Below are 12,020 nucleotides of genomic sequence, written 5' to 3' on the forward strand. Positions count from 1 at the left end.
TTATTTAAATTTATAATTACAAATCTTCAAAAAAATTTAATCATCTTCAAGAAATTAATTTAACGAATAAAATCACTCACTTTAGATAAATTAAAAGAAAAAACTGTAAATTAATGATAAACAAAATCAAAGAACGTGTTGTCGGCACGGCGGTAGCCGATAAACTAGCGGGGACCCAACAGTATGATACTCCCGCGGTACCCTGGTGAGCTCAAACCGTGCGGCTGTTCAGTAGTAGAGCCTTCGAATGACTGCTATCTGGGTCGTACCCCACCAGGTGGTTTCTTAGGTATGCCATATGCACGTAAAATCAAGTCACAGGAGAATGTGAGTGTATTTTATTATTATTATTATTAAAAAAAAAATATTGTTTACAATTTTAATCAATGATAGTCCTCCGATGGGTAATGTTAATATAAATGTTTTCGAGAAACAAATGATACCTAATTTGAATAAACATGTATGGTACGTCTTGTGTGTTGTGAGTTTACAGGGATTAATATCGAGGATTAGGTTTGATGAATCGGGAATTAATAAGCAGCGTTAATCAAGTAATAAAGGAGAGAAAGGAAGGACGATAAAGTTGATGATCATGGGTTGAATTAACCCATTCTCCTAGATACTATCTTTGTCTTTTGCTCTCTCTTTCGCTGGTAGATGCTGGTCTAATTGTAAGTATAATTTCGTAGTTTTTAAATTAACTGTCTTCACGGTATATTTATGTGTTAATAGTAATAGTAGTAATGTATAATGTATTAATATCTTGTAATTCATGAGAATTTTTTTGATTCATCAGCTTGAATGAAGTCGGCACTTGGGTTAAGTGTACATGTGAAAGTTTGCAAGGTTTTGTTTATTGAGAATCTGTGCTAAATTATCTTTTCTATAATTTTGTCTTTTTTTTTTTTGTTAATTTTCATTTTTGTTATTGAAATTTCTCAAAATAACTTGTACAAAAAAATTTTTTCTTGACATGAATTTCAGTCGTAATTTTATGTTTTTAAACAAATATAACTTTATCAAAAAATTACGTTAATTTTCTTAAAAAAATTTATGAAATTTTATTAGTGAGCAAATATTATTTGTAATTATAATATGTCGTAAGTACGTGCAAAAAAATTTATTTTCATGATGAATTTTATTTTTATTAATTGATATTTAAATAATTATTTTAATTTTTTTATAAAAATTTTTAAAATCAAATTCTATTATTTTTTTTTTTCGATTTTAAAAGAAAAATATTTTTTTTTTAATTGAAAAGGTTTTTGGGCGAATTTATTATAAAGTTATTGTAAAATTTGTCTCAACATACGAACTTAAGAATAAAATTCATGAGAAATTCGTTTTTGCACAGGGATAAAATTTTCGTAATACATATATTAAGTAGTGGGGTAATGATAATTTAATGTGAAATTTTTTTTTAGTTGAGAGGATTATATACAATGTACAGATATTATAAATCCTCTGGAGGTTACATCAGTTAATGTTATCACGAGTGTGGTAAATATTATTGTTGATGATAATTATTTATACAGCTTTGAAAGACCTTGTCCTTCAATATATATTTATACTCTTGTATTTTTATTTATTCATAGTAAAAATATGTAAATTATAGCGGCGACAGAAAACTACGGAAATAAACGATTTGTTTTGGGGATTGTTTTTGTTTTGCCGTATTTATTGTTGATTAATTTAAATCTAAAAAACTGTCATTTGGTAACCACTGAAGATTTCTGATGACAATAATTACCATTACGTTATATTTTAAGCTTAATACGCAGTCATTAAAGTTTTGCGATGATTATACGCCTAGAGAAATTCTTGGGAATGACAATAATTTTTACTTCCAACATTTTATTTTATGTAAGATGTGTACGTACATACACGTGTCTGGGAACTGTTTGGAAAAGTCAACAACCTTATGAAACATTTTGAAAGATCTAAAAGCTTTTAAAATTATTCATTCGCCGAGAAATGGACAATTTTTACTGACAAAAATTTTAAAGACCAACTTTGGAGATTGTGTCTAGAGTATTTCAAAAATCTACATTGAGAGAAAAAATTTCTTTTGAAAAAAATGAGAAATGTTTTTTCATAGTAACCTTATTGTTAAAAAAAAGTTTTTTAGATTTGGGAGAAAATAATTTTTGATGAAAATTCGCAAGTTGTCTATCTGAAATTTTTATTTCTTCAGCTAAGAAATAAAATTGTTGAAAATTTCTAACAAATTAATTTCTCGTCACAACAATGCCCATTTTTTAAAAATAAATTTCTTCTCTCATAGTAATTTTTAATATTTTATATAAGTTAAAATTTGAAAAACAATTTTGAAGATATAAAAGTTTTGTTGTGAAAGAATATTTATTTACACGACAGTCCCATGCTGCCTCAGGTCTCTATTTATTAACATTAATGGACTCAAAATAAAACTTTCCCGTCACCGTATCACAGCTTTTTTTTGTCTGCCTAATTATAGTTTTGTAATCATCAAACACATTATTTTATTATTTCTTCACAAAATTCCTACATTAAATTAATATTAAATATATTAAAAAATTCTACTTAAATATAAACCTTTCTATATTGAAATATTGAAATAAAAACATTATATTAACATTGTATTGAAGAAAAAAAAACGTATTTTGCTGATCACAATTATAACATTAAGTATAAGTCTCACCTAAAAACTTAATGCATATGTTTAAGTCTATAACCCGCTATATGGAACAAAAAACCTGTTGAAATAACCATCATTAAGTATTAATCCTGTTCCAATTTTCCTAAGCATCGCGATTATAGTATTATTATTAATACGAAAGTAAAAAAACAATATTTATTTCTTTTGTTCTTACACCTTTGAATCAAACGTTTTTGCTTCCGGTACCGATTTCTATTTCGTTACAAGTATGACGGCAAACTGCTGACTGTTGCTGCTGCTGATGATGATCACTCTAATGATAATGAGCTCTATCACGCATATTATCTTACGAGAAATCTTCATTTTTATTTATTTTTTTTATATGCAACAATTTTTTAGCAACTTTTATTTTTTTAACGCACGTTCTCAATCATATAAACCAATTTGCAAACTTTCACAATATCTTCACCGACTATTCAATGTCGTGATGAGCTGATGAAGTTTTTTTAATTCTCATGACTTACAAGGGATTAATTTATTGTTAGTACATAAATACCAGGAAGATGATTATAATTATAATTATTATTTTTTTACCTATCAAGATAAAAATTTCAATTTTTTTTTATTTGAAAATTTTTTATTAAATTAATTTTTTCGAATGAAATTCTGTAAAAAAAAACAATTTGGTTTTAAAACAGACAATTTATTTTTAATAAATAATAATTGATTTTTTTTTCAAAATAATTTAGTAAAATTTTCGAAAATTTTAAGTAACCAAATTTTTAAAATGCGTTAAAAAATAAAACAAAATTTTTTTTATTTAATTTTTTATCACTTACAAATTAGGGGACCAACATAAAAACATATCTAAGATTCTTTAGTAATTTATAATATCATTAATTAATAAATAAATTAATGAGTTGCTTCAAAAAAATTGTATAAATATAGATAATTAAAATGTCACAACCATTTTAATGAAGAAAAAAAAACAAAATAAATTTATCAACTTGTTACTACTATTGTCCTAAATCTTGAAATGATTGATTGACATTTTTATCTAAATGAATTTTGTATTGACATTTAAAATTTAATGTTTGAGCCTAACCATCATTAATATTCTTTAATATTACACTTGCTACATTCAACTTCAATGATTTTATTTTTTAACGATCGGCATAATTGTAATTTACTAAATGTATATTTACAACTCATATGTTTACATTTTCAAACATTATCGTTATAAAAATAACCATAAAAGAAGATCCCCGGTAGTATACAATTCAAGAATATTAAGTATGTAATATTTTTAGTACCATAATTTTGCAATATCTAAGTATAAAAATAAAATAATTACAACATAAATTTGAGTAAAAGTAAATAGATAGTATTATCAGGGAATAAAATATGAAACCTGGGATATTTAGTTGTTATTAATTGCGCGATAACTTAAGATTAGCGTAGCAAATAGCGTGTGTTAATTGATGTGTAGCTAATAGAAAGTCGTACAACCGTCAAATGATTACTTGTTACGACTTTTTTTCTTTATAAACATTTTTTTATTTACTTCCGGTGTAAAGTTAGATTATTTTTTTATACTGTCACAGTTTATATATAACACTTAAATTTTCATAAATTATTATTATTATATATTTTTTTTTATTGGTCAGTATTCATGGGTCTCGTAATCACACATTTTCCTGCGGCATTCTTGCGCAGTAATTTCTAAATCGCTAAGGCAATGATTTCATCGGTTGTCTTTACTATACCATGTACAATGTACATGTAGTAGTACTTTGTATCGGCAAGATCGACAACTCAGGGGATAGTTAAACGTTAATATGCAAGATAGAGATAAAAGGTTTAAAAATGAAGAAAGAAAAATAATAAAAAAAGGTGAGAGGTCGTGTGTACGCGTAGAAGATATGTGGGAACAATGCAACATTTTTTAAAAATAAGTCTTGTCATATTTACGGATAGGAGAAAAAGTAGTGTCCTTGATCTTAAATCCCGAGACAAACAATTCTCTATAAACATGTATTTATAAGAATATATAAGATACATTGTATTGAAGAATTATTATTTAATTTACACATGGTACGTTTTTTGAGTAAATAAATAATCAGTATGACTTAAGAAGTTATATTAAATTATTTCTCGTTTTACTTCTGGTGTACGCTAGTATTTTATTTGGAAGACCCTTCTTCAAGGTTTGTTATGCGACAACCACTCATTTCCGGTTTTACGGCAGGTGCGTGCTTACCATGTGTAAAAATGGATTCCGTTGGTTTGTAAAAAATACACTGGACTATTTGTGATACAAAGAAATAATATTTCTATTAATAAAAAATTTAATATATAATTGAGATTATCAGATTTTAATAATAGTGACATAATTCTTGCATTAAAAAAAATTTACTTGAATATCAATCAAAAAAAAAAAAATTCTAGAATCAAGATAACATTTTTAGTTTGAGAATTTTTCTAGCTAATTATTTAAAAATGTTAGCCCATGTTAAATTTTTTTTTTTTTTCATCAAATTGAACATTTTTTTTTATTTATTTTTCAAAAAAAAAAATATATCAAAAACATTAAAAAAAGATAAAATAGAAATTTTATCCAAAAACATGAGAGCCAAAATTTTTTTCAACTTTTAAAGGCAAAAAAGCTATCTAACTCTTTATTTTTTTCTTTCACGACATTTTTTATCATAAATGTGCCATAAGAACAAGTAAAATAAAGAAAAAATTTGAAAATGTTAATTTTTTACCTAATTATGGCCCACTTGTAAATAATTACCTTTTTTTACTCAAATCAAGAACATAAAATTCTTCAAAATTATTTACATGATTCAAGTAAATTTTTTTTTCAGTGTGTAATTTTTTTTCCAGCTACAAATTAAGTATAAAAAAAAAAATTTCTCCGCCTATAAGTTTAGTTGTCAATAAACACGATTAAAATATTTAGAGTAGATCAGTAGTTTGGCTTGGCAATCCAAAAAAAGGATAGAGGCATAAAATTTAATGAAAAAGGCATAGCACAGTATGTAACATGTCAAATGATGTGGACTTAAATTTAATAAAATTCTATAAAAGGTTTGTAAGTGAATCGTGCACATACCAGTAAGACCGGTCGATCTGCCTTGATCGATCTTAGAAAACTCTCGCTGAGCATGCATCGAATACTTGAAGGCCTTGCCTTCACGTATTACCTTTTTTATTTCTTCCTATTCCGATATGTAATGTGTAATATGTGGATATACAATTGCCTTTTTATTTTTATTCGTTTCTTTCATCTGTGTGTAAATAAATCTTGGCACGTGATACTAAAGTCAACAGTATACTCACTAGTACTTATTATACTGAATACTGAATACTGAGTCGACTGCTCAATAGGTTTTTAATAGAAAAATAACAACCGAAAATAAAAATTCACTTTATCTCTTATCTATGCATTGAATTTAAATTCACCTTACGTATGAAACACACGCTCAATTTATATGAAGATACTTTTTACAAATCTTTTCACAAGATAATCTTTTACTTTACTAGTACAATGCCTTATAAATAACTGGCGATTTTGCGCGGCTATGACAATGAAATAAATCATTTTTATTTAAAAAAATAATAGTAAAAATTTGGGGCCGCTGATGCGAAAAATAAAAATACTGACGGAGAACTGAGTAATAATAATAATTATTAATTACCAATTCAAATGTGGTATATCCGGTCCGGAGGTTTACACGCATTACCGTAATACAAGCGTTGTGGCCCAAGTAAACACGAGTTACCTGATCCCAGGTACCGTATTGTAGATTTTTAGAGAAAATTTATTGAAAAATGTTTTAAATATTTCCGAGATGCGGGTAATTTGTTAATTTATAAATTTATTATAATTTTCCGTGTTTTAACGGGAGAAACCGGAAAGTTTGCCTCACAGAATAAGCTCTGTAATACAGTATACGTTAAACGGATTTATTGATGATAAATCGGAGTGTGTTAAGTGCGCATCCACAACTAAATACTACATAAATAGACAGTCAGTGACTATTTATCAAAGTTAACCACTAAAGACTTTAATGTTTAAAAACCTCATTTAAATTCAAAGACGTTAACTGCGGGATTATCGTCTGAAGAAAAGATAATGGAATGTGTAATATAATTAAGACGATGATGATAATAATAATTATACAGTCGGGAAGGAAATGTTTCTTTACAAATTTATTTTATTTTATGATCTTTCGTTAAATAGTGGAAAATCCATTCATGCTTAAAGAGTAATTAAATAAAACTTTGTGTAATTAATTAATTTTTATGCAAAAAAATTTTATGATAATTATTTTTCACGGTAGATTTTTGTAAAATTTCATTAGTTTAGAAAAATGTTTTTAGAACTTATAAAATTCAAATTTTTATTTTCATTTTAGAAAAATTAATAGAAATCTATACTAATAAATGAAGAGTCAGTTTTTTTGTCCGATTATACTGCAAAAACTATTGAACTGATCGGAATAATACTTATACCATAAGATGCAGCGTGTTTCGGTGAAGGTTTTAGTATATCGATACTGCCATTCTAATACGTCGTATCCCACATTAAGAAAATTTTACAGTAGACGGTAAAAACAGTTCATTTTTAGCATTAGTTAAATGGGATTCGACGGATGAAAATGTTTATTTGAAAATAGTTATTAAACTATTTGATCTTTGAATTTTTAATATGACTTGCGTAATATTATTGTGATTCTTGTGTTTCAAAAAAAGTCAATATGTCAAATTTTGTGGGATACGACGTATTAGAATGACAGTATCGATATGATATGTTGGTGATTACTTATCCGAAGCCTATATTTTTTTGACTTAGAAATAATGAATTTTTATTGTAACTAAATTTATTCTATTCGATTGTCACTTGTTTAAAATAAATTTTTTAATTCTATTGGTTATGTTTATATACTAAGCAGATTTCTTCACTTACACGGAAAGAATAAGATGACACTGGATATCATCCCAGATTATACTCAGTGATATCTATGGTGAAAAAAAATTTCAGATAGGAGATAAAAAAATCTAGATTATACTGCCTGATATCTGGATTATACTCATTGTTATCTAGATTATACTAGCTACTATCTGAATTTTTTCGACTCAATATAATCTGGGATGAGATCCAGTATCATCTTGTTCTTTCCGTGTATGAGACCCGCAATTTCTTTAACTGACACTTTCAATGCTCATTACAAATTTTTTTTTTCAAATCAATTATTATTCATTTTTGAAAGAAAGACGCGGGAATGTTATAATGATTGTTCATTGAAAGTTAGAATGAATATTAGCTAGAATAACTATATGGATAAAAGGTGCATGCCAATTCGATAGAATTAAGAATCTGTGCAAGTCAAAACAATACTTTAATTAAATTTCAAGTCTAGATCTAAAAATGTAATTCTATAAAGCGCCCAGCGGAGCGCGCGAGTAATAGCTAGTTTTATAAAATTTAACAAGAGTTTCTAAAACAAAATAAAAAAAAAATATTTATAGAATAATAACAAAAATGAATACCACGAGACATATTTCAAAAGGCACGACACAGGTGTAAGAGTTTGCAATTAAAATGTCTATTTCTCATCAACGCCCTTTAATGAAGTTAATTATGCCTCATCAACTCTGTTGCGTAGCGCTAGCTCGTGTATTTCAAATTTCGTGCACGAGGCTGAATGCTATTTTCTGCTAAATCGTTTAAAAAATCTCAAGCATGTACACGTTAAGTTAAAATACTATAATTATCATTACATGCAGAATTGTGTTAGTGTGATGTCTGATGTACAAATAAATTTTTCTTCTATTTAGAGATTCTTGATGATCGAATCCAGAAACCAGAGCACTATATGTAATGAGTAATGATGCGAATCTGATATACATCTATGATCTATAATTGGGACATATGTAGCAAAGAAGCTATATCTATAGCTAGTAAGGTAACTCCGGGTGTAAATTGGCTTTCCAATGAGTGGTCATATGTGCTGATCAGTTGTTTTCCTTTTTTCTTCGCTACTTATTTTGACGCACTTCATATCATTGCTTCTTTGGTTTACTTCCTTCTCCTTCTTAGGATGTATAAGTATAAAAGTGTGCGAGCGTGTAAGTAAATGTAAGTGTGTTTATTATACATTATAAAAGTTCTTGCATTTCCCGCACTTGATCGAACACGAGTCCGAGTCCCAGATAAGAAACTTAGTTATCGTTATATTATAGCTTCTTCTAATCAATACGTTCGTTTTCTAAAGATTTCTTATGCATACATACGTTTGTTATATACTAAATGTATACATATGTCTGTATTAATGGAAGTGTGTAGACGTAACTTTTCGATTTCTCCATACACATCATTGACGACGTATTATACGCACAGGTTCTTTTTATATATGTAGAAGGGGAATGGGGCAGACAAAACGGGGACGTTAAGGAAGTAATAAACCTTTGTGAACTCAAATACGATGAATCTTTTTTTTTCCTGTACATGTGTGAAGTAAATGACACAAGTATTTCGTTGGAGTGAAGAAGTTTCTTTAATAGAAAAGAAGAATTTTTATAACATTTTTTGAGGAGAAATTTCTAATCTTATAAGGAATATTCTGCTTTAGAATTCTAAAAAAATTTTTTTCAAAGTTCAAACCTTTAAGAAAATGTCGTGAGAATGATATTTCGAAATTGCAATTTTTTTTTAAAGATGTAGATTCTTTAGTCATATAGCATTTAACTGGTTTGAGTAAAGCCGAAAACTTTGAACAAGTTTTTCTCGAAATTATTTTTTTCAAGACGGTGAGCATGAAATTTCAAGTTCTATTGAGTCAATTTTAATAAAAAATTGGTGTGAGCCTTCTGTACACTGATAAAAAAATTAAAGAGCCAAAATCTTGAACCAAAAATACCATTTTGAAGAAAATAATTTTCTTGAGTCAAGAGAATAAATTCTTGAGTTAAAAAATTATTCTTGGTCTAAGAAAATTTTCTTGTTTTAAGAATTTATTCTTTAAGAAAATCGTTTTCTTCAAAATGGTATTTTTGGTTCAAGATTTTGGCTCTTGAGCCAAGTTAAGTTTTTTATCAGTATATACTGAGAAAATAAAATACTTTTATTAAGAAAATTTTCTTGATACGAGAGTTCATATTCTTGAAAATTTTCAAGAAATATATTCTTAGCTCAAGAACTTGTTAAATTGATTGAAATAATTTTTAATTAATTTAAATAAAGCTATTCTCTTGTTTATCTATTATCCACAGATAAATATTGATGCTCTTCTCTTCAGAAATTAATAATTAATAATAATAGAATATTTGATCGTCATCGAATTTCTTGAACCAAGAAATTATTAATTGAGTAAAAGTATTGTTTTTTTCTCAGTGTATACTTTCTTTTATCGTCCGAACTAGATTTATAGAGAAATTTCAACTTTTACTATTTTTTAAAAATTTAGAAATGTCAAAAAAATTCAAATTAAAAACAATTTATTTTTAACCTCCACCATTATTTCTTTTAATTATTTTAAATGACTAAAAGATCTAGAATCATGTACACAAGAGTGCGCTATTTTTTAAGACAAAAAAGATTGAAAAAAAAAGGATTTAGAAATTGATTTTTTTTTTATCACACTTCAAAAAATACCTAAAATTTGTGCCTCGAGACTAGAATACTCCTTTAAAAAAATTATGATTCATAATAAATTATAATGAAATCAGAGAAAGGAAAGAATGTGGTTAGAAATGATAAATCCACAACTACAAACCGCAATAGTAATTTACGTATTTCCATAGTTGTACTTGTATATTTATTTTCAATTACTGGTAATAAGTGTCGATTGTCATGACGAAACCTTCCGGCTAGAAGAGAAGGCCGTTGGGAATCGTTCATCCATAAAAGCTTGTACTCGGTTCATGTCCGATTTGTTAATTCTGATTTATTAATATTATGTCTGAGGCTAACGGTCAGATCGCTCGTGCGTACTTTGAGAATCACCGTAATCAACCCTGAAGAGTTGAGTGCCGCCGACGTTCAACCCTCGCAATAACAGATTCACTCAATTGAAAAAAACTTTTATTTTATTTTGCTGTATCATTTTTTTTTTATTTTTATAAATATATATGTTTGTAATGTGGAAAATAATAAGAAATCAAAGCAAATCGGGCGGGGTTTTACGAACATAAGTCCACCTATCTCGTCATCGGTCCGTGACCGATAGTCATAGTCAGGTGAAGTCGAAGTCACAGATACATATGTCTATATTTGTATTTGTATTTATATTATATACTATATATAGCATATAGTATACGGACAAGTATATGTGTGCACATATTGCCTCGTCGATTTATTTAACTGTTACATTTCCATGAAGATCTTTCCGACCTCCCGACCTCGTTATTCGAAACGCCCGAAAATCATGCTAATTCATATCTCACACGTTTTATTATCTACCTCATAAACATCACACCATACTCATCTGCATATATATCAGAGTATAGAGAAGGGGAAAAATGGAGAGTATTAATTAAAAAAACGATATTTTTAGACCATTTTATAACTTTTTTCCTATTTTCTGTTGAATTTTTTTCAATTAGAACTAAACACTGATGGAAAAATTAACTCAAGACAAAAATTATGAATCAAAAAAATTATTTCAAATAATTTAATTTTCTTAAATCAAGCAAAAAAATTCCCAAGCTAAGTAAAATTTATTTAGCCAAGAAAAATTTCTTAATTGAACAATTTTTAAAAGCTTTCATTTAACTTCATTTTATTTAATTCAAAAATTTTGACTTTTTTAAAATGATTTATTAGTTATTTATTAATTTTTTTATTAGTGTACTTCATAAATTACTTTGAGAGAAAAAATTTGAAAAAAAAATGAGCATTGTTGTGACAAGAAATTAATTTTCTGAAAAGTTTTAATAATTTTCTTGCTGAAAAAAAAATTTTTTAGATTTGAAAAAAACGATTTTGGATGAAAATTAAAAAGCTGTCTACATAAAATTAATTTTTTTTTTAAATCTATAAAACTATTTTTCAATAAGAAAGTTATTCTGAGAAAAATTTTAATTTCTTCAGCGAAGAAATAAAATTGTTAAAAATTTTCAACAAATTAATTTCTTGTCACAACAATGTTCATTTTTTCAAAATAAATTTTTTCTCTCAGTGTAGTTGAATCAAATAGATGAGTAAAAAAAATCAAGTTTAAAAAATTTGGCGTCTTCACTAAAATAAAAAAAAAAATGAAAAATTGTCATAATTTTTGTGAAGTAAATTCGAAAAATCGCTCTTGAATTCATTTCAAAAATGCAACATTAAGTTTCCTATAAACCTTTTTACTTGCAATAAATTTTCTATATA

General features: G+C 26.8%; 1 protein-coding gene across 1 annotated transcript in view; it reads right to left on the reverse strand.

Annotated features, from left to right (window-relative positions):
* Nucleotides 1-12,020, reverse strand: part of LOC123269467 (unconventional myosin-XV) — a 67,529-nt gene that overhangs the window by 18,137 nt on the left and 37,372 nt on the right. The window lies entirely within an intron of this gene.

The sequence above is a fragment of the Cotesia glomerata genome, linkage group LG7 (assembly GCF_020080835.1).
Source record: "Cotesia glomerata isolate CgM1 linkage group LG7, MPM_Cglom_v2.3, whole genome shotgun sequence".
Taxonomy (NCBI): Eukaryota; Metazoa; Arthropoda; class Insecta; order Hymenoptera; family Braconidae; genus Cotesia; species Cotesia glomerata.